This window comes from Jaculus jaculus, chromosome 7, assembly GCF_020740685.1.
Source record: "Jaculus jaculus isolate mJacJac1 chromosome 7, mJacJac1.mat.Y.cur, whole genome shotgun sequence".
Lineage (NCBI taxonomy): Eukaryota > Metazoa > Chordata > Mammalia > Rodentia > Dipodidae > Jaculus > Jaculus jaculus.
In genome coordinates, this window is record NC_059108.1 from 157,728,684 (window position 1) to 157,750,495 (window position 21,812).

General features: G+C 50.4%; 1 pseudogene; it reads left to right on the forward strand.

Annotated features, from left to right (window-relative positions):
* The first annotated feature begins 724 nt into the window (after positions 1-724).
* LOC123462357 lies at positions 725-21,523 on the forward strand (annotated as a pseudogene).
* Positions 21,524-21,812: the final 289 nt, after the last annotated feature.

Sequence of the window (21,812 nt, forward strand, 5' to 3'; positions counted from 1 at the left end):
TGCCCAGACTCTGGCTGGGTACACTGGGGTCTGTAAACAGTCTGTGCTCTCCTGCCTCAGGGGAGTGGGGGATGGGTGGCGATGTACAGGTAGGGGATGGCACCTGCGCTGACACTAGTGACTCAGTGTGGACTTGTGTGGCTCTTGCTGTGGGAGTGGGCCCGCTGCACGTGCAATTGTAGTGCAGAGGCAGATGATGTGGGTACGGAATCAGGACACAGCAGAGGCTGACCGGTGGCAAGTGATGTGATCACAGCAGCAGGGGATCTGGCAGCCACCTATTCACGGCAGGGGTGGCCCCCACAGGCCTGCGAATTGAGCACCACGTGGCTGTTCTACTTGCAGGATCAGAGAACAAGGGCGAGGTAGTGTAGGAAAAAACCCCCGCAGGGGGTCCCCACGCTCTGCCCGGATAAGGCGACACCCCAAATCACTCACTCACGAGAAGCGGTCTTGATGCAAACTGCAAGAGGATTTTATTCCAAGCGCGCTGGGGCCCACAGTCGTACACCGCACAGGGGTAGAGGACTGCAGAGCCCTGAATGCAGGAACAGGACAGTTTTTATAGGGTTTCTAACAAAGCCTGTGCCTTAGACCAATCATTTTCTAATATTAGGAGCCCCGCAGGGTGTTAGCCAGTCAGTTGGTGCCACCCCATAGTTTCTAAGCCAATTAGTTTATGACCTTGGTGGTCAGCATTTGCGCAGGTCCTTGGGTGGGAGTAGCAGAGTGTGGTTCCAGTCTCCTATGACCTTGGAGGTCAGCACTTGTGTAATTCCTTAGGTGGGGGTAGCAGAGTATGGTATCAGCCTCCTATGACCTTGGTGGTCTGAGGCAGGCTGCTACAGCTTATGGTGCGAGCTACTAAGGCTAACAGTGTGGGCTATTAAGGCTTATAGTGTAAGGCTTATAGTGCAGGCTATTTACAGAAACCAAATAAGTGGTTCACTTTATTACTCATTTCCCATCCTTGAGGGCTATCTCATGCCCTTTTACCTAGTTTTATATTAGGAGTGGGCTCTGATATAATGAGAAGAGGGATTCTTTACTTGCTTCCAACAGAGAGTAAAGCCTGGAGTTTGAGGTATGCAGGGAGCCCGCTTAAGCTCCCCTTGGAGCGTGATAGTATTTCTGAGCTTCTGAATTCTTGGGCCTTTCAGTAGGAGGTTTCAGCTTCAGTGCAACAGGCTGGCAGGTGTGACTGGTGGGTGCCCGATCAGAGCACAGCCACGCAGGACGTACGGAGGGTGCATGGGTGGGTGGGCAGACCGGGGGCGCGGGGTGCGACAGGGTGTATGGAGCGAGTGGGGCACGTGTGGGGGGGTGCGCAGGGCGCGCCAGGGCACCAGGCAATCAGGGTGAGGCGTGCAGGAGGCGGCAGGGCTCAGGGGGCACGGGGTGGGGTGCCCTGGAGGGGCAGGGAGCGTGGGGCACTCTGGTTAGTCTGGGGGGGCGAGGGGCGTGTTGTGGTCTCAGGGGGGTGCGCGTGCAGGGGGTGTGTGCGGGGTGCGGGGGGGGGCGTGGGGCACGCGGGGGGCACGGGGCGTGCAGGGGGGCGCAGGGGAGCATGCGGGAGGGGCGGGACGCATGGGACGCCGCGGTGGGCGGGGGGCTAGGGGTGCGGTGCGTGTGGGGGGGGGCGCGGGCGGGGGGTGCGTGGTGCGCGGGCGGGAGGGGCCATGGGGCACATTGGGTTGCGGGAGGCCACGGGACGCCGCAGGGTGCTCTGGACGCGCGAGGGGTGTCGCGGGGGTCGCGCGGGGGTCACGGGGTGTGGAGGGGCCAGGGCACCCTGAGGCACGCTGGGGCTCAAGACGCACGGGGGGGAGGCATGAGGCACACAGGGGTGTGGTGTGGGCATTGCGGGGCCCCTGGGGGCATGCCTGGGCACGCAGGGGCATGCTTAGGATGCGTGCGGGCTGTGTGTGGCGGGGGGGATGAGGGGCGCGCAGAGTGGGGGGTGGGAGGCGCCGGAGCAGGGCACGGCGGGGCAGGGGGTACCGCGGGGCTCAGGGGGTTCTGGGCGTGCTGGATGCCCTGGGGCACGTGGGGGTGGGTGCGTGGGGCGCGCATGGGGGCGGCGCACAGTGGGGCGGCTAGGAACAGGGAGTGCGCAGGGGGGCGGGGCGCTCGGGTGGGCGCGGGGGCGCAGGACACTGTGGGACACCACGGGTGCTCTGGACTCGCGGGGGTGGGGGCGGGTGCGGGTCGCTCGGGGGAGGGGTTCACGGGTCGCATGGGGGGCGCCAAGCACACTGAGGTAAGTAGGGGCGCAGGATGCCGGGACGCCGCGGGGCGCTCTGGATGCGTGGAGGGGGGTGGGGCGCACGGGGAGCATGGGGCACGGGGCACGCCTGGGCGCCTGGGGCGTGGGATGCTGCGGGTCACTCGGGGTGCGCCTGCTGTGCATGGATAGGGAGGGTGGGGCGCGTGGGGGGGCGCAGTGCGGGGTTTCGAGGCACGTGGGGGTGGGGCACAGGGGTCCTGGGGCGCGCGGGGGGGGCGTGGGGGCATGGGGCACGCCTGGGCGCCTGGGGTGCGGGAAGCCACGGGGCGCTCGGGGTGCGTCTGTTGAGTGTGGATATGGAGTGTGGGGCGGGGGGGGGGAGGGATGGGGCGGGGGAGAGGGGGAGGCGGGGCGTGGCGTGCGGGGGGGCGTGGTGGTCTCGGGGCGCACGGTGGTGGGGGGGCACGGGACGCCGCGGGGCGCTCGGGGAGCGCCTGCTGCATGTGGATAGGGAGCATGGGGTGCGGGGGGGAGGGGCGCGCGGGGCATGATGGGCGGGGGGGGGGTGCGCGGGCATGGAGCGCATGGGGGTTGTGGGTTGTGGGGGTGTGTGCTTCCCTGTTTTACCCCAATCTGTGCCCTCCCTCTTGCAAAAAGTTTCTAATTTCCCTTGAATACTTGCCTTTTTTTTTTCCTTGTTGTCTGTAGTGCAGCTAGGCGGTTGCCATCTTGACCGGAACTCCTCCCTTCACGTTTCTTGAGTTGCAGAGAGTGCTGGTGTAAGTGGAAGCTCCCCTCACTTGGCTTTTCCTGCAACTGGAGCCGAGCCTGGCGGCTCTCTTGTGTGCTGCCGCTGCAGTTGGCAGACCTGCTGGTGCCGCTTTTGCCTGCCTGTGCGGGCTCTGGATCTCTTTTACTTCTGCACTGCCATTTCGATTTCCTATACACTCCACTTTTTAGTAAAAGTGTGTATTTTGCTGAGTTTTTTCAGTCTTCTTCCCCCCTAGACTGCTTTGGCATCATATCTAAGCCGCCATCTTAACTGGAAGTCTTGTTTTATCTTTCTCTCTCTCTCTCTTTCTCTTTCCCCCTCCCTGTGTCTTTCTCTCTATCAAATAAATAAATAAAAATAAAATAAAAAAACCAGCACAAAATATGAAATTGTGGGATTAAACCAAACAGAAAGTCTTATAAAGCCAAAATCTCTAAGGGTGTGTGCTGTTTTACACCCTTAATCTTGTCAGCTGGGAGGTAGAGATTTCTGTTCTGTATTGGGTTTCAGGTCCACCTGGATCTGGATCAGACCCTGCCCCCAATAATGACAGAAGCAAAAGACAAAGGCCCTACAAAGTTGCAAGCATCAAAGGCAACAATATTCAACCCCCAAATACAGGTTATTTGAAAATGGTAAAGCCAATCAGGAATATATAATCCATAGCCTGCCCTGACAAGGAAGATTAGCTCTTCCAATCCAGGCCTATGTACTTTTTCTTTTTTCTTTTGGCAGCTGGCCTCATTACCTTTTGGGTGACTTCCAATCTCACTGATGATGAGTGCCCACCATAGTCCCCTGGTGTTGTGCTGTGGAGCTGGAGTTCTGATTAGCCGTGCTTGCTGTGCTGCCACTGGGGGCTGAATACTGGAGGTTCACTGTTCTGATGATGGGGATGGGAGAGTTCAGAGACATTTGGAGTTGCTTGCATTTTCAGTAGCTCTTTAGTTGATCTCAGCTGTCTTTCCTTCAGATTTTTTAACTTTGCAAGAAAGCTGATGAAGTTGAAAAATTTGTTGTTTGGTCTCTGCTGCTGCAGCTGCCTGGTGTGCCTGCAGGGGTGATGCTGGGCGGGTGTGCAGACTGTGGGCCGGGAATACCTCCCATTTTCCTCCTTTCTGGTGGATCTTGGTTTCAGGCTTCTCTGCTGTGTCTAAGAATAAACTATACTCCTTCACTTTTCAGAAGAGTTTTTTTTAGTTTTGTACTTAGTGAATACAGTCAAGTTGGTACCATTGTTAGCCTCTTCTCTGACTGCCCCCCTCTGCAGGGACCGTCCTTGTCATGGAATATGGGTTGTGCATTGTGGGGTTAGTCATTAGTTATGAATAGGAGGCAATGTCTCTGTGTATCATGACCCAACGTGTAGCTCTGACATTCTTTCCGCCCCCTCTTCCACAAATTTCCCTGAGCCATGTTGTTTAGTTTTTTGAGTTCTTTGTAGATTCTACATATTGGGCCTTGGTCAGTGGTGTATCTGGTAAAGATTTTCTCCCATTCTGTGGGTAATCTATTGGCTCTGATTATATTTGTCTATGAAAAAGTTTTAGCTTCATGAGATCCCATTGATTGAGAGATTGTTCAACTTCCTGGGCTGTTGGGGTATTGATCAGGAAGTCTTTCCCCACTCCTAAATTATGGAGAGTTTTTTTCTATTTCTTTCCAATGGTTGAAGAGTTTCAGGTTTTATATCGAGGTCTTTAATCCATTTGGAATTGATTTTTGTGTATGGTGAGATGAGTGGGTCTGGTTTCATTTTTCTGTATGTGGTTATCCAATTTGTCCAGCACAATTTGTAGAAGATGCTGCCTTTTCTCCAGTGTATGTTATTGATAACTTTGTCAAAGATCATGTCACTGTAGTTACTTGACCTAAGGGCTGGCTCTTCAATTCTGTTCCATTGATCTATCTGTTTGTTTTTATGCCAGTACTATGCTGTTTTTAGTATGGATTTGTAGTATAGCTTTAGATCAGGTATGGTGATACCTCCAGATTGTTTTTACTTTGCTGAGGATATATTTGGATTTCTGAAGCCTGCTCCCATTCCATATGAATTCAAAAAAACTTTTTTTTGTTTTTTTGTTTTTTGAGGTAGGGTCTCACACTAGCTCAGGCTAACCTGAAAACCACTCTGTAGTTTCAGGGTGGCCTTGAAGTCATGGTGATCCTCCTACCTCTGCCTCCTGAGTTCTGGGATTAAGGGCATGTGCCACCATGCCCAGCATTTTTTTTTTGAATTTTTAAAGATTTATTTTATTTTTTTATTTGAGACAGAGAGAGGGAGGGAGAGTGGAAGAGGGAGAGGGAGACGGAGAAGGAGAGGGGGAGAGAGAGAGAAGGGGGGGGGAAGAGAGAGGGAAAGAAAGAGAGAGGTAATGGGTGTGCCAGGGCCTCTATCCACTATAAACAAACTCTAGATGCAGGCGCCACCATGTGAATCTGGCTTATGTGGAACCTGGAGAATCGAACCTGGGTCCTTAGGCTTCACAGGCATGTACCTTAGCTACTAAGCTATCTCTTCAGCCCCGTTTTAATTTTACTTACTTGAGAGAGAGAGAGAAAGAGAGGGACAGAGGGAGAATGAAAATCCAGGGCCTCCAGTCACTGCAAATGAACTCCAGATGCATGTGCCACCTTGTGCATCTGGCTTATGTGGGCCCTGGGGAATTGAACCTAGGTCGTTTGGCTTTGAAGGCAAGCACCTTAACCACTAAGCCATTTCTCCAGTCCCCATATCAATTTTGAGATCATTTTTTTTTTCTATCTCTGTGAAGAATGATTCTGGGATTCTTACTGGTATTGTATTAAATCTGTATATTGCTTTTGGTAGAATGGTCAATTTCACAATATTCTACTTATCTAGGATTATGGGAGGTCTTTCCACCTTCTCAAGTCATCCTCAATTTTCTTATTGAGTGCAGTTATGTTTTCATTATGTAGGTCTTTCATATCTTTGGTTAGTGTTATTCCAAAGTATTTAATTTTTTTGTGGCTATTGAAAACTGGGTAGCCTCACTGATTTCTTTCTTGGTATATCTGTTGTTTGCATTGATAAAGGCTACTGGCTTTTGTGTATTGATTTTGTATCCTGCCACTTTGCAGAAGGAATTAATCACCTTTAAAAGTTTTTGGGGTGGAGAATTTCAGGTAACTTATGTCTAGGATCATATCATCTGCAATTAGGGATAATTTGACTTCTTCCTTTCCAATTTTTATACCTTTTATATCTTTCTCCTGTCTTATTCCTTGGGCTAAGACTTCTAGTACTATGTTGAAGAATAGTGGTGAGAGTGGTCATCACTGTCTTGTTTCTGATCTTAATGGGAATTGCTTGAGTCTTTCCCCATTAATTATTATTTGGGTTTTAGGTGCTTTATATAGAGCCTTCATTGTGCTGAGATATAAATGTTCCATGCTTGTTCTCTTTAGCGTTTTGGTCATGAAGTGATGTTGTATTTTGTCAAAGGCCTTCTCTGCATCTATTTAAATGATCATGTGCTTTTTGTGATTAAGTTTATTTATGTGGTATAATATGTTGGCCATTTTTCATATGTTGAAGTATCCCTGTATCCCTGGGATGAATCCTGCTTGATCAATGTGAATACTACTTTTGATGTGCTGTTGAATTCGGTTTGTGAGGATGTTCTTCAGAATTGTTGCATGTAAGCTCATCAGGGATATAAAACTATATCCTCCATATACTCAGGTGTTAAATTTTAAACTTGTAACTTGGATCTCCAGCCACTTCATTGGAGGAGGTGTCTAGGGATGCATCCTGGAGCTCAGCCCTAAGGTGTCATTGAGGGTGGATCTGAATTCCAGCCCAAAAGTACGCAGAGAGGTTTGAGTTCTGGTGGGGGTCCCTGTTCTAGTTTGTGGCTGCTAGTGGTTTCTCTCTGCTTGGATCTATGAAAAGAAGACAGCTTCTTCCACAATTGTGGAATTTCCCCAGTCTGTAAACCTGTTCTTCCCCTAAACTGTGTTTGGCTACATGATCATTCCAGTGACATAGAACTTTCTACAACAGCTAAGGATGTAGAACATGTTTCTAAATGTTTATTTGCCACCTGTATTTCTTCTTTTGAGATCTCTCTGTTAAGTTCCATAGGTTATTTTTAAAATTAAAAAATATTTGATTTATTTGAGAGAGAGATAGAAAGAGATAAAGAATGGGTGTTCCAGGGCCTTCAGTGCAAACAGACTTTAAACACATGTGCCACCTTGTGCATCTGGCTTACATGGGTCCTGGGGAATTGAACCTGGGTACTTTGGCTTCATAAGCAAATGCTTTAACCACTAAGCCATCTCTCTAGCCCCCAACCATAGCCCATTAAAAAAATTATTTATTTATTTGAGAGAAAGAGGCAGATAGAGAGAGAGAGAGAATGGACCTCCAGGCACTGCAAATGAACTCCAGATGCATGTGCCACCTTGTGCATCTGACTCACATGGGTACTGGGAAATTGAGCCTTGAATTGGGGTCCTTAGGATTCACAGGCAAATGTTTAACCACTAAGCCATCTCTCCAAACCATAGCCCATTTTTTGATTGAGTCACTTGATTTTTTGTTTGCTCTTTTTAGGTAAGGTCTTGCTCTAGCCCAGGCTGACCTAGCATTCACTATTTAGTCTCAGGCTGGACTAGAACTCACAGTGGTCCTCCTACCTCTGCCTCCTGAATGCTGGGATTAAAGATGTGTGCCACTACACACAGCTAATTTCTTATTTAGCTTTTGAGTTCCTTATATATCCTGGATATTAATTCTCTGTCAGATGTGCAGCTGGCAAAGATTTCTTTCAATCCTGTAGGTTGTTGGACTGGCTTTCTGAAGGAGGTAAATTATCTGCAGTCCTGGAGTTAGGGCCCTACTTCTGTTCTTGGGGTCTCATGGGGACATGGGCCGTAGGGCCAAGTCTTCAGTAGCAGCTTGAAGTTCACAGGACAGTGGATTCCACAATAGGGATGCAGGGGTCCATTCTGGACCTAAGTGGGGCTACTTTAGGCTGTGGTGCAGGGGAGAAAAAGGGAAAACAGCAGACCACTGTGGAATAAGAGGAAGGTACTAGGGTCAGGGGGTGCAGGGTTCTGACCAGCTTTCACATGACTGTGGGTACACAGTAAGTCAAGGCTGGAAAGAGAGAAGGACTTCTTGGGAGCATAAAGATACCAGTTCCATGTAGGAAAGGAAGAATTGAAGGTAGTGTGAGAGGCAAGAGAGAAGAAGGTGGGGAGCTTCCCACACGTGAGCTCCCAGAGTCCCATCAGAAAGAATTTCCTGCAGAGAACAAGGAGCAGGAGGGAAGCCAGGCAGATCAAGGCAGGTCAAGGCTGTCCTTACTGGGGACTTGTAGGACATGGGTACCAGGAGTTAACTTTAAGAAGCAGGGAAAAATACCCAAGGAGGCTGAGGTCCAGAACACAGATTTAGGAGTCTTTGCTGCTAGAGATGGGTGTTTGGGAATACAGAAAGCAGTAAAGGTCAGCTATAACCCTAAATCCATGTCTACAGTGGTCTACTTCCTCCAGCTAATTCCTTATCCTACCTTTTGCTACCTTCCAATAATGCTATCATGTTCTGAATCTATTAATTGGTTCAGAGCCTTGTTGATGTTATCATCTTGGTAAAGCCCTGAACAGACTATGCACAGAAGTTTGTCATCTCTTAACCAAATCACTACATAGTGAATTCTAGGTCAGCCTGGCCTAGTGAGAAACCCTACCTCATAACAAACATAAAAAGAAAATCCATCACTTTGCACCAAAGGAAGACAGTCTTCTCTGCAGCATGTTACAAAGAATCTATAATCTACCCTTTGGTCTTTGCTATCTTGATGTATATCTTTTCTCCTCTGTGACTCCCATCTGTCCCTTCCTTGGGGCAACCACAGACATTATGGGCTGAATTTAGTCCCTGAATGACTTCTACCCATATCTTACCCCTACCTGACAAGTAGATCTTTGAAGGAGACTTGAAATTGAAAATTGAATGCTGTATAGGTAGATTTTTGGGGGTGTTGGCATTAAGGTGGGGATTTTGCAAGAAGGTGAGGTTGTCTTCATGGGATGAACACAGTGAGATGCACAAATGTTGAAGGATATTTTATTGTCATTAAAATGAAGAGACATATAATTCATTATAAGGGCCCCATATAATTAGAAGAAAACAGATGACAAATCTAAGTTTCATGTCCTCTGAGTGCTTCCTGAGAGTTTCCCAGAAGAACAGATGTAGACTTTTCTTGCAACTTTCCTCTTTCTTCCCATCTGGAGAGTCTAGGCTGACCATTGCACTGAGATGAGATGGAGAAACAGTTCCAGCATTTTTTTGACCAGTGCTTGTGGTCAGGCCAGCCTTGGTACCCAAGGCCTGAGCTGTCTCCCTGGATGTCTTCTTCATGAGTATATCCTGCGAGAAGTGGCCCAGGTTAGACACCAGGTTTTCTGGATGGACTTGTGGCCTATCCCTCCTTTCAGCATTCCTCTGCCTCTCTGCTCTGTTTCTCCTTAGCCTCTTTTATCTGGTCTGTCTTGGACCTGTGTTCCCAGCCCATCTCCTGGAGGTCGTTTCTGGATGGTCACCCACCACAAGTTCAGGTTGTCTTTGAACTTGTACCTTCCAGGGCTCTGCAGTAGCCATGTAGACCAAGTTCTTCTTCTGAGTGTGTCCCTGGGGTGCCAGTGAGACCTCCGGGGAGTAAGTGTCCTGGTCATGAGGCTGTAGGGTTATTGGTGTCTATGGTTTGGATCCTGCTTTTGAGAATCCAGCAGGTGATTGGATGGCAGAAAGAGGGACCTGCACAAGGAACTCCATCTCAGGGGAGGCTCTTTCTTCAGAGTCTGAGATACACAGGTTCTTCCCTTAAGGCCAGAGGTCACAGAAGAGTCAGGAAGGATCCTGGCTGGATAGATAGGGTTAAGGTCTTTATAGTGACCTTCAACAACTCTTCTCTAAGATCATGGTGTGATTGGTGGCCTAAACTTTCTAGTGTTGATAGTAGATGACATGGTCTGAAAACTTGCCCTTCTTTCAGGAAGCCTGTGTTGAGAGAATGGTATGGACAAGGTTGGCTCCAGGACTGGTCCCTGTCTTGCTAAACTCAGGAAGTGTAGGTTCCTGACTTCTCTCAGCAAGTGCCTTGCCATCCTGAGGGCTCACATGTGCTGGTGCTGGTGTGGGAATATGGTCCTTCTATCTCTGGGCATTGTCCTGGAAGATTATAGCATGGGCCCTGATGGTTGATGTCTGAGACAGTGCCTGCTGTCCACATGGTCCTCCAAACAGAGAAGGATTGAGAGTGGCAGGGTCAGACAGTTGTAGGATTAGAAAGTGCTGAGTTGAGAGGTCAGTGTGATCTGGCTATCAGACTGTTAAGCAGGAGGGAAAGGGTTGTGCAGGGCCTGGAAATCCCTGGGCCCCTCACAGGAGGAAGCTTAGGCCCCCAGCCCAATCATGTTCCTGTAGTCAGGGGCAATCTGCTTCAGCTCCACCACTGAGGAGAAGATCCATTTCACCTGTGGGGCATCATGGGTGAGCCAGGGCCAGTGCCTGCTTGCAGTTCCCTTTAGCCATCTGGGTGAGCCAGGGGTAGCACTCACCTTGTTTTTCTCTAGCATGTGGGATTATAGGGGATAGTGTGGGGACCAGGTTTGTAACCAGGGTGGAAGTGGAGTAGAAGAAGGCAAGGAAACATCATGGTATAGGATAGCAATGGTGTGAGAGTAGTGTGGAGAACAGTGAGTGAACAGAGTGAGGGCCAGCCTGGGGGACAGCATGGATACATGGTGGGCATAGCCTATGCAGCGTGGGCATGGTGTGAGACAGTATGGGGACAATGTGTGGGAAGTGTAGGCACATTGTGAATACAGTATGTGACAGTGTAGAAAGCAGCATGGGACAGCATAGTAGAAATCTTGTGACACCATGATATACCAAGGAGTCATAGGACACTGAGCTAAGAGTATGAGATACCATGGAAAAAGTATGGGGATGGCATGGAAACACCCTGAGAATGGTGAAGGTATATGATTCAGACAGTGTGATGGGGAGTATTGGGACATAGAGACAGTGTTGGGCCATCATAGAGCAGTGAGGGAATTGCATGGAGACAGCGTGTTTACAGTGAGGGAATGGCCTGGGGATGGTATTCAGTTATATTCAATAATATTGATGTATCATATAGATAGTGTTGGACACTGTGTGGACAGTGAGGGAATAGAATGGATATAATGTGACTAACCTTGAAGAGTGTGACTATGGCACTGTAGCACACGCTGAGCAAGAAGAGGGTGGTGAAGATGGTGATGGTTGTCCACAGGCCGTCCAACTCCCTGTCTGTGCCTCGGCACAGGTCTCACCCAGGTCCAACTCTGGACAGGGAGGGTGTGGTCAGTGTGTGTACACCTGTGGCACATGACATTGACCTGTGGGGATAGAGGTCAGCATAAAGGTCACTGCCAGGGCAGAATTCTGTCCACACCAAGCTCTGTGAATATAACCATCACAGCCCCACCCATGCCCACTACAGCTCCCACCTTTGACTTTGGAGACGGTTCTCTTGATGGGGAAAGTGAGGTATATGCTGTTGACCTTGCATTTGAATTCCTTGCCCTTCAGCCAATCCTGGTGTAGGATGGGGAGTTCACTGACCACATGGAAAGTGCTATTGTACTGCTCCTCTAGGGGATGAGTCTGGGCCTTGTGCAGCTCCACGTTGTCCATGAACCAGCTCATCTGGACCTCAGGGTCATCCTGGCTCACATCCACTACCACACACGTGATTTTGGGTGTCAGAGAAATCAAGAGTGTCCTTAGGCTTTGGGGGGAAGATGAACACAGATGGTCCCCCTAGGAGATCAGTGTCTAATGGGGAGAGGTGGAGGAGATGGGTTGTCATGTGGGTTACCCTTGGAAGAAGGGTTTCTATAAATATTTGTCCACAAACTAGGGTTGACAAGTGAGGCCTATTGACTCACCTGAGAACTTGGGACATGTGGAAGGGCTGATCCTGGAATTTCTGGGCACTGCAGAGAGAAGGCTGGGCATTACTAGGGTCCTAGGACATAAGCCTCAAACCATGGAGGGAAGAGATTTGGTGTGGACTCAGGTGAGACTACTCCAGTATATGATTCTTGGCAGGCCTGAGACCCACAGCCACCTCTATGTGTGTAGCTCCGAAGATTACACCTTGAGTGGGAGGGGCAGACAGAGGCCATGGAGGGAGATGGACCAGGCACCCTATTTCTCCATGGCCAGCACTAACCCCAGCCTGACTCAAGTGGATCCCTCTGTTCCCTGACCATCCTCTCACCAACGGTCTTGTCCACCTTGGTGCTGCTGGCCGGGTGGGCTACATTGCAGGTGACAGTCTAGCTGGGCCAGGTGCTGGAAGACACAGTCACTGAGCTGCTGAGGGAGTAAAGCCCAGACTGCAGGACAGATGGGAAGGTGCGCACGCCGCTGGACAGGGCTCCAGAGTTCCAAGACACAGTCACTGGCTCAGGGAAGTAGCCTTTGACCAGACATCCCAGGGTTACAGTGGAACCAGATGTGTCTCCACAGCCAGGGGCCAGAGGGAAGACAGATGGGTCAGTAGTCATAGCTGCAAGAGAGGAGGGATGAGTGAGCATGGGGTCAGACATGGCTGGAAGCCTTCAGTGCTAGGTTCTTCCTGAGCCCAGACCTTTGCAAAGATTAGGCAGGATCCAGACCGGGGCTGTCAGTGGTGTCAGGGACCCACCTTATCAGCTCTACCTGACTTACTTTTATCTCCTTCTACCTCAGGATCACCAGGTCTGGCTCTAGGCCTGTGGCATCCTGAACCCAACTTGTCTCCAATGCCCTTCTAGAAAACTCCTGGTCCAGCTTTCCAGCATGGCTATTTCCCACTCTTAACTCTATGATCAGGGCTGCACACATCATCCAAGTCAGCCTATGATGGGCAAATGCAGACAGCACAGTCTGGAGGTCTCCACCCCCTTCCCTGGACCTGCCTGATTGGCCACCCTGGCTCCTGTTGACCTCTAACTCCCTCATAGCCTCTGTGTCTTATTCTTGTTGATGCCTGGCCTGACTGGTGACCCATTTTCCTGTCCTCATATCTCTTCAAAGTTTCAGAGGTCTGGGCCTAGTCTTTGCCCTGCAGGCTGTTTTCTGGAATTGGCGCTGAGTCAAATAGTGTTAGCACACTCCAACCCTGGACTCTAAACTTTGAACCTACCCTGACATAGCCCTCAGTAGCCTCCTTCTCAGCCTACTACCACCTTCCAGTCCAAACTCCTAAACTTTTTCTGTGGACTTCAGCTTTCCAGTGGTATTCTCTGTTAACTGAGATTCACCCCCAGTCCAACACATTGTCTGAATGTGCAGCCCTGGACAGTCTTGACTAACCTGGCTACCTCTCTGCTCCTTGTTCTCCATATGGCATTCTTGATGGGGCCGTGGGAGCTCAGCTATGGATCCACACTCCCCCCTTGTCCTTCATACTTCTCTGGAATACTTTCCTTGAATTATGCCAGGATCACCAAGCCTTAGGGAGATCCTGTTCTCTTTATAGCCAGGGTGGGATATACTTCCATTCTCCTGGAAGATGGAAATACCCTTGTTGGCTCTCTTTCCTCTGTCTAGGGTTCTTCTGTCTCCCTTTCATCCTTTCCTACCCCATAGCCTCTGGTCATATTTTTATCTTGTTATGAAAAGGTCCCTTCCTCCTCTTGTGGGTCAACATACCTGTGCATGCTATGTAGGTGTTGCAGATATGCCTCTTCTCTCCCATTTCCCCTTGAGCCCACAGGATCAGAGCTGGGCCCCTAAGCCCAGAACTGTAGCCATATGGTTCCTTTGGAGTGTTATCTCTCAGGTCCTTTCCTGAATAGGTTCCCTCTAGTATTCCCAGAGGCCTGTCCTTGACCCAGAACAAATTCTCTTAGCAGCCACATTGCCCTTCTGCCTGAAAGCTCCTCCAGAATCCAGTCTCTTTCACAGTCAGCATTCACATAGCCCTATCCCCTGCCCTCATTCTTCTTCATGCAGGAGGCATGTATAAGAGGACCAAGGGCAGAGCAGTTATAGAGAGATAGACCAGATGGGAGGGTGGGATGAACAGATCCTATGATCTTCTGGGACAGTACCCAGCCTTTCTATTTCTCCTGCTTTCCAGAGCCATCCACTCTCTCTGTATAATGAATCAGTTCAGACTTTGCCAGGGCCATGGGTTCTGTTAGCTCTGCCCTGAGCACCTCATGTTACTCATGTCAGACTTGATGTGATTTCTTATCTTCCTCTTTTATTCTGAGTTCCTGGGCTACTCTGGCCTCTTAGCCCACCCACCTGTCCAAGTACCCTCATAACTGTCTAGCCTGGTCCCATGAGCTCCTTCAGTTTCCCAACTGCCTTAGCAATCCTACCTTGTCCCAGAAAATCTATAGCTCCTCTGCATGGTTCCCTGAGCTCCAGGGATGCCCAGGTCCCTTAGCACTCACACTTGCCCTGCCTTCCTGTTGCTGCCTGGTGTGTTCCCCTGAGATACTGGTACTGCCCGAACACCTAAGAACTACCACTTGCCTCAACTTACCTGTACATGTGCATCCTTGTCCCCTGAGCTTGTGGGACGGAGCTTATTGAAGCCCTCCTATCACTTCTGCCTACCCCTTCTAAACTGTAGCTGCTCTGCCTGTTCTCTCCTGGACTCCTGGGAAAACCTGGCCCTCAGTACTCTTGACTGCCCCTGCTAACCTATAGCTGCTTCGTCTGATCCTCTGAAATCCTAGGGATGCTCAGGTCCTCCAGCACTCACACCTGCTCAAGTTCTCCTGTTGCTATTTGGTTCAGTTCCTTAGTTCCTGGGATGCCATAGCCCTCCAGCATTCATGCCTGTCCTGGTTATCCTATAACTGCTAAGTATGGTCCCTGAGCTCAGGGAATGTCTTGGGCCCCTAGCATGTTCATATGCCCTGACTCACCAGTAGCTGCTTGGCCTGTCCCCTGAGCTCCTATTATTGCTGTGGTTCCAGCAGTCCCACCTGCCCCTGCTAACCTATAGCTGCTTGGCCTGATATTCTGAGGTCTGAGGAATGTTCAGGCCCCTCAGTACTTATACCTGCCCCAATTCTCTTGTTGCTGCTTGATCTTGTACCCTGAGCTCTTGGTGCTGCTATGGTCCCAAGAACCTTCACATGCCTTAATTAAGCCAAAGCTGAATTGCATGGTCCCCTGAGGTCTTCAGATAGTCATGCCCCTCAGCACTCTAGTCTGTGTCTGTTAACCTGTAGTTGCTAGGCCCGTACCTCTAAGCTCCCCATCACTAACCCATATCCAACCAGCTCAGCTGTAGCTTTTTGGCCTGGACCCTGGAGCTTGTGGGACACCCATGGCCCTTTAGCATTCTTGCCAGTCCCTGCTAACCTGTAGCTGCTTGGCCTGGTCTCCTGAGCTCTTGGCACTATCCTGGCCCCCAGCATGTCCATGTGCCCTGACTCACTGGTAGCTGCTTGACCTTTTCCTTGAGCTCCTGTTACTACTCTGGACCCAGCAGTCACACCTTCCCCTGCTAACCTGTAGCTGTTCAGACTGATCCTTCAAGCTTCTGGGAATGCCCGGCCCTCCAGATCTCCCAATTTACCCAGCTTACATACAGCTTTTTGGCCTGGTTCCCTGAGATCCTTGGGCACCCCCAGCTTTCTAGCACTTCTGCCTGCCCCAACTACCCTGTAACTACTTGGCCTAGTTTTCTGAGCTGCTGTGGATGCTCTAGTACCTCTAGCCTGTCCTTGTTAAGCTATAGCTCTTTGGCCTTATCTCCTGAGCTCCAGAAGCAATCCTGGCCCCCAAACATTCTCACATACACTAGCTCACCTATAGCTGCTCGCTGCTCCCCTGAACTTCTGGGACAGATCTGGTTCCCAGTACTCCCCACTACTCTTGCTAACTTATAGCTGCTTGGCCTGATCTTCTGAGTTCCTAGGAATGCTTAGGTCCCTCAAAACTCGCACCTGCCTCAGTTCTCCTTTTTCTGCTTGATCTGGTACCCTGATTTCCAAGAAATACCATCTGCCCCAATGCAGCTGTACCTCCTTGGCCTAGTCCCTTGGGGTCTTTGGACAGCCTTGCCCCTCTAGCATTCCATTGTGCCTCTGTTAATCAGTAGTTGGTAGGCTTGATCCTCTAAGCTGCCAGGGTTGCCCTGGCCACCTCATTATCCCCTCCCACTAAATTAGTTCACTTGTAGTTACTTGGCCAGTACGCTGAGCTCTTGAAGATGCCCTGGGCCCTCCAACCTTACAGCCAGCCCTTGCTAACCTATAACTGTTTGGACTGATCCTCTGAGCTCCAAAGGATGCCCTATTCCTCTTACATTCCTGCCTGCCCCAGCTATCCTATAACTGCTAGGTCTGGTCCCTTGAACTCCTGGGGCAGCCCGGGTCCCCCAACACTCCTGCTGTCCCTTGATAACTCGTAGTTGTTTATCATGTTCCCCTGAGCTCCTGGAACAACCCTGGCCACCCACCTAGCACTTCCATGTGCTCCTACCTGTAGCTGCTTGGCCTGGTCCTCTGAATTCCTGGGGATTCCCAGGCCCCCTAGCACTCACACCTGTCCCAGTTTTCCTGTTGCTTCTCAGTCTGGTTATCTGAACACCTGGAGATTCTCAAGCCCCAAGCTATCCTGTAACTGTTAGACATGGTCTCCTGAGCTGTGAAATTGCCCTGACTCTTCAGACCTCCCACTTGCCCCAGTTCCTATGTTGCTATTTGGTGTGATTTCTTGAGCTCCTGAACACCCTTGTCCCTGAGAATTCCAGCTGCCCCAGCTTACCTATAGTTTCCTGGTTTGGTCTTCTGAGGTGCCTGACAACCCAGACCTTCCAACTTCCCTGCCAGCCCCTGCTAACCTGTAACTGCTTATTCTGTTATTCTGAGCTCCTGTGGCTTTCCCCTCACTTCCAGCACTGCTGCTTCTTCCTGCCAACCTGTAGCTGCTTGATCAGATTCTCTGAATCCCTGGAGCAGTTCTTGTCCTCTGTAACTCTGTCCTTCCCCTGCTAACCTGCTCAGTCTGATCCCTTAAACTCCTGGAAATGTGCTGGATCCTCAGCACTCTGACTTGCTATGTTGCTGCTTCTTGGTTCTTTGAGCTCTTGGACAGCCCTGGACACCCTCACCCCATCATGCCAAACTTCCCAAGCTAACTTGTACCTGCTCATTCTAATTTTCTGAGGGCCTGGGGCAACTCTAATCCCACAACGAGCTCATGTAAACTAGCTCGCTTGTAGCTGCTCAGCTGTTTCACTGAGCTCTAGGGGCAGATCAGGTCTCCCAGTCTCCTACATGGCCATCTTAACCTGCAGCTGCTCAGTTTGGTCCCCTGAACTCCATGAGATACCCTGGCTCTCCAAAACTTGGCTACCCCAAACTTTCCTGTATCTGCTCAGCCTGTTTCCTGAGGCTCCTTAGGATGTCCTAGACCCCTCACTTCTACCTATTACACTCTCTTTAGCAGCTCTGCCTGGCCCCCAGGGTTTCTTGAGCTGTACTGACTATCCAAACTACTACTCATTTCAGCTCTCCTGTAGCTCCTCTGCCCCAGTCTTCTAACCTTTTAGGGTTCTCCTGGCTCCCCAACTCTCTAACCCTCTGTAGCATACCCACCTTCTCTCCCCAGCTCTTCCTAGTAGGCTTAGAGGCTCTCTCAGATGACCTTCTGGACCATGCAGATCTATCCTCCCCTATTCACCCACTATTTATAACTCTGCAAACTTTTGTGAGTCTCTTGCTCCTCAGGATCCTTTTCTCTGCTGGGTCTGCTGCCCTGTGCTACTTGTCTTCAGGATAGGCCATCTTTCAGGCCTCCTCTGCCATCAGTCACCTCTTTGAGGCTGACCCTGAACAACTGTGGGTGTGTGCAGCTCTGGTGGTATGACTGTGTCCATTTCCATTGTATCCTGGACCCAGAGGCACTTGGTGGCAGGAAGCCATCTTACGCAGATTGGAACCTTACAGGTGATGGTCCCTCATCCCCTTTACCCCCCTCTAGTGGCCTACTGGCAGCTCAGGTCTAGAAAAGTCCAATGGTTCCCCAGTCTTGGTGACCCTCTCCCCTGCAACCTCCTTTCTCTGCTGACCCCACTCATGTTTGGAGGTTGTGAAGGTGACTGTCACTCTTCCTGCTCTGTCCCCCACCTGCCATGTGAGCTCTAAGCTCAGTCTAAACCTTTCAGGAGTCACAGCTCTTGCCCCAGAGATGTGAATAGCACCGACCCCACCCCTGTACATACTAAGATCAGGATTGAAACTGTGTAGCACAGGGAACTCCCTGAAGTTCCTCTTTCTACAGGGAGTTTCCTGTTAAGGGTGAGGGGGCATCCAGATATGGCTGGTAATACCTCATGTGAATGTGTGGGTGTAGATGAGGCATTTTGCCTGAGACCCAGGGGAGAAAGTGTATGCTTTGCTGTCACCTGCTGCTCTGTGACCTGGGATCCATGAGCTGGCTGAGGCTGAACAATTATATTTACTTTATTCTGACTGCCTCCATAGAGAGGCTTTCACTAAGCTTTGACATATATCCAGCCTTGGTGGCCATGTCTCCCTGTCCTCTCTCTGTCCTGTGTTTTCTCAGGAGAGCTAAGATCAGTCTGTGACTCAGGGAGGAGAGTGAGGGCTGAAGGCCAGGGAGGGCAGAGTGCATAAGGTATGTCAGAAGAAGCAAAGGGGCTCAGAGCTCTAGTTGAGCTCACAAGTATTGGGTACTGAGGCTGTAGAAAGAACCAGTGCTGGAGCAGGAGGGCCCATGGTTAACCTGAGAGTGGACATGGGCAAGGAAGGTACCTTGCTTTGATGTTCTGAAAGGAAGAAAAGTAGCTGCATTACCGGAGCTAGGGACCTCAGTTCTGTTCCTGGGAGCTCAGGGAGACATGAGGCATTAAGGCCCAGACTGTGGTAATAGTGTGGAGTTCACAGGGTAGTGGATCCACCACAATTAGGAAGAAGGGGGTCCATTCAGGACTTGGTGGAGGCTTCCAGAAGCTGGGATGAAGCTGAGGGGAGGGGAAGGGCAGCAGAGCTCTAGGAGCTGAGGGAACCAGGGTCTTAGGGAACATAGTTCTGGACAGCTTCCACAGAAGTGTGCATAAACACTAAAATCAAAGCCAAAGGATGCAGGAAAGAAGAAGGGACTTCTCGGAGGTGTGGAGATATTGGCTCCATGCAAGGGAGGTGAGCACTGAGGGTAGTGTGAGACGTAAGAGTGGAGGAAGTGGTGAGCCAGGGCTGAACCCCCAGGGTCCCATCAGGAAGAATGTCCTTCAGAGAACAAGGAGCAGAAGGGGAGCCAAGGAGGTCAGGACAGGCAAGGACTATCCTTGCTGGGGAAGTGTAGGTGCCAGAACTGAACTTCAGGAAGTCGGGAGAAAGATCTGAGGAGAGTCGAGGTCCAGGGATGGGGTTCAGATTACAGGTTTAGAAGTCTGTGCTGCTACACATAGGGGTGAGCCGATGAGGAAGATCAGGGGAGCTGTGTCATGGTAGGATCAGGGTATAAGACCCAGGGTGTAGATGGTATTGACCCTATTGGGCACAGAGCAAATTCCATAAAACAGTCTGCAGGTAAGAGGTCTCCATGCTGTCAGAGCTCTGGCCTTGGTTTCTGAAATGCAGGCCAAGAATCAAGAGACCATAGAGGAGATAAGGAGGGCCTGGGTGGTAGAGGCAGGGGACAGATTGGAGGCACATGGCTGTGCTGGCTGTAGTTGATCATGGAGTGTTAGAGGATGTAGAGGATGTGTGTAACCCCAAGGTACAGGGGCTAGAGGCTGCAAAACAGAACACAGAGGGCTGGACAGATGGTTCAGCAGTTAAAGGTTCTTGCTAGAAAGCCTGATGGCCTGGGTTCAATTCCTCAGTGCCGACATAAGGCCAGATGCACAAAGTGGTGCATGCATCTGGCATTTGGTTGCAGGGGCAAGAGGCCCTAGCATACCCATTCTCTCACTTTCTATCCTTGCAAATTAATAAATAAAATATTAAAAAAAGAGAATAGGTTATATAGAGTCACCCTGGACAACTGGTCTGGAAGCTTTCTTTAAGGGTACTGGGGACACCTGAACTCTGTCCAGGAATCCTGTCCAGCAATGTGTGCACCTTCCCTTCCATCCTGCAGTATGGGCTGTACTTCCTCAGCAGCTTGGTGGCTATGTCTGGAAGAGCTTGGCCCAGCCAGACTGTCACATGTAATGTAGGCCACCCAGCCAGCAGCACTAATGTGGCCAATACCACTGCTGAGAAAACATCCAGGGAAGGGAAGGGCCCACTGGAAGTCAGGCTGGGGTCAGCACTGGCATGGGAGGAATAGGGTATTGGTATGTCTTCCTGTTTGTGGTCTCTGCCCATGCACTTCCCCCTTAGGGTGTAGTCCTCTGGGCTGCATGCCCGTGTCCTACCACCTGGACACATAAGCTGGACAAGGGTCTCAGATCTGGTAAAGATCATATCCAGATTCAGTCTGACTTACGCCCACATCAGGGCCAAACTCTCCTCTGTCCTGGCTTGAGGAATCTTTCCTCCAACTCCAGTAATGCCCATCATTTTCTCTGCAGTGCCCAGAAGCTCTAGGTCCAGCCCCTTCACATGTTTCAAGTACCCAGGTGAGTCACTAGGCCTTAGTTGCCAACCTTAGTTTGAGGAAAAATATCTACAGCAAGTCTTCCCTGGGTAGCCCATGGGATGAGTTGTCTCTCTTCACCCTTCCACTTAGAACCTGATCTCCTGGGGGAACCATCTGTTTTCATCTCCCCCTTACAAAGCCCAAGGACACATTAATGATCTTCTTGACACCCAAGATCACGTGTGTGGTGGTGGATGTGAACCAGGATGACCCCGAGATCCAGATCAGCTGGTTCGTGAACAATGTGGAAGTGCACACAGCCCAGAAGTATCCCTGAGAGGGGCAGCGCATCAGAACATTCTGTGTGGTCAGTGAACTCCCCATTCTGCACCAGGACTGGCTGAAGGGCAAGGAGTTCAAGTGCAAGGTCAGCAGCAAAGATGCCCCATCCCCCATTGAGAGAACCATCTCCAAAGTCAAAGGTGAGAGCTGTGGGGCAGGGAGGTTAGGGCCTGGGATGGGTACAAGGACAGAGCCTGGCATGGACAGCCTTCTACCTGTCAATGACTCCTCTGCTGAATTCTATCCCAACAGGTCAAGCCAAGGTGCCATGGGTATATCGTTGCCCCCAACCCAGGAGCAGATGACCAATAATGTGGTTACTTTGACCTGCATGGTCCTGGGCTTCTACCCTGAAGACATCGATGTGGAGTGGCAGCGCAATGGGCAGCCAGAGCAGGACTACAAGAACACCCTTCCTGTCCTGGACTCTGATGGATCCTACTTCCTCTATAGCAAACTAAATGTGGAGACAAAGAATTGGAAAGAAGGAGAAATCTATACTTGTACTGTGTTGCACAAGACTCTTTACATCAATTACACATAGAAGATCCTTTCCATTCCTGGTCTCCGGGTAAATGAATACTAGACCCAGAAAACCCTTAGGTTCCATAGGACATTGACACTCACCCCAGTGGTATTCTATATAAATAAAGTGTTCAGCCCTACCTTGGGACACTGAGGCTGTCTTAGTTCTTTCAATGGTTCAGAGCTCATGCTATGCCCAGGCTATACCAAGTTATGAAACCTTGGTTTTTCATAGCAAGGGATTTTGGGTTCCCATTTTACCAAAATTAGAGCAGGTGCCCTAGGTAGCAGTCATCTGTTACTGGGTGGGGGGCTTGACCCAAGGGGCAGCTCTCTTAAGACAGCCAAGG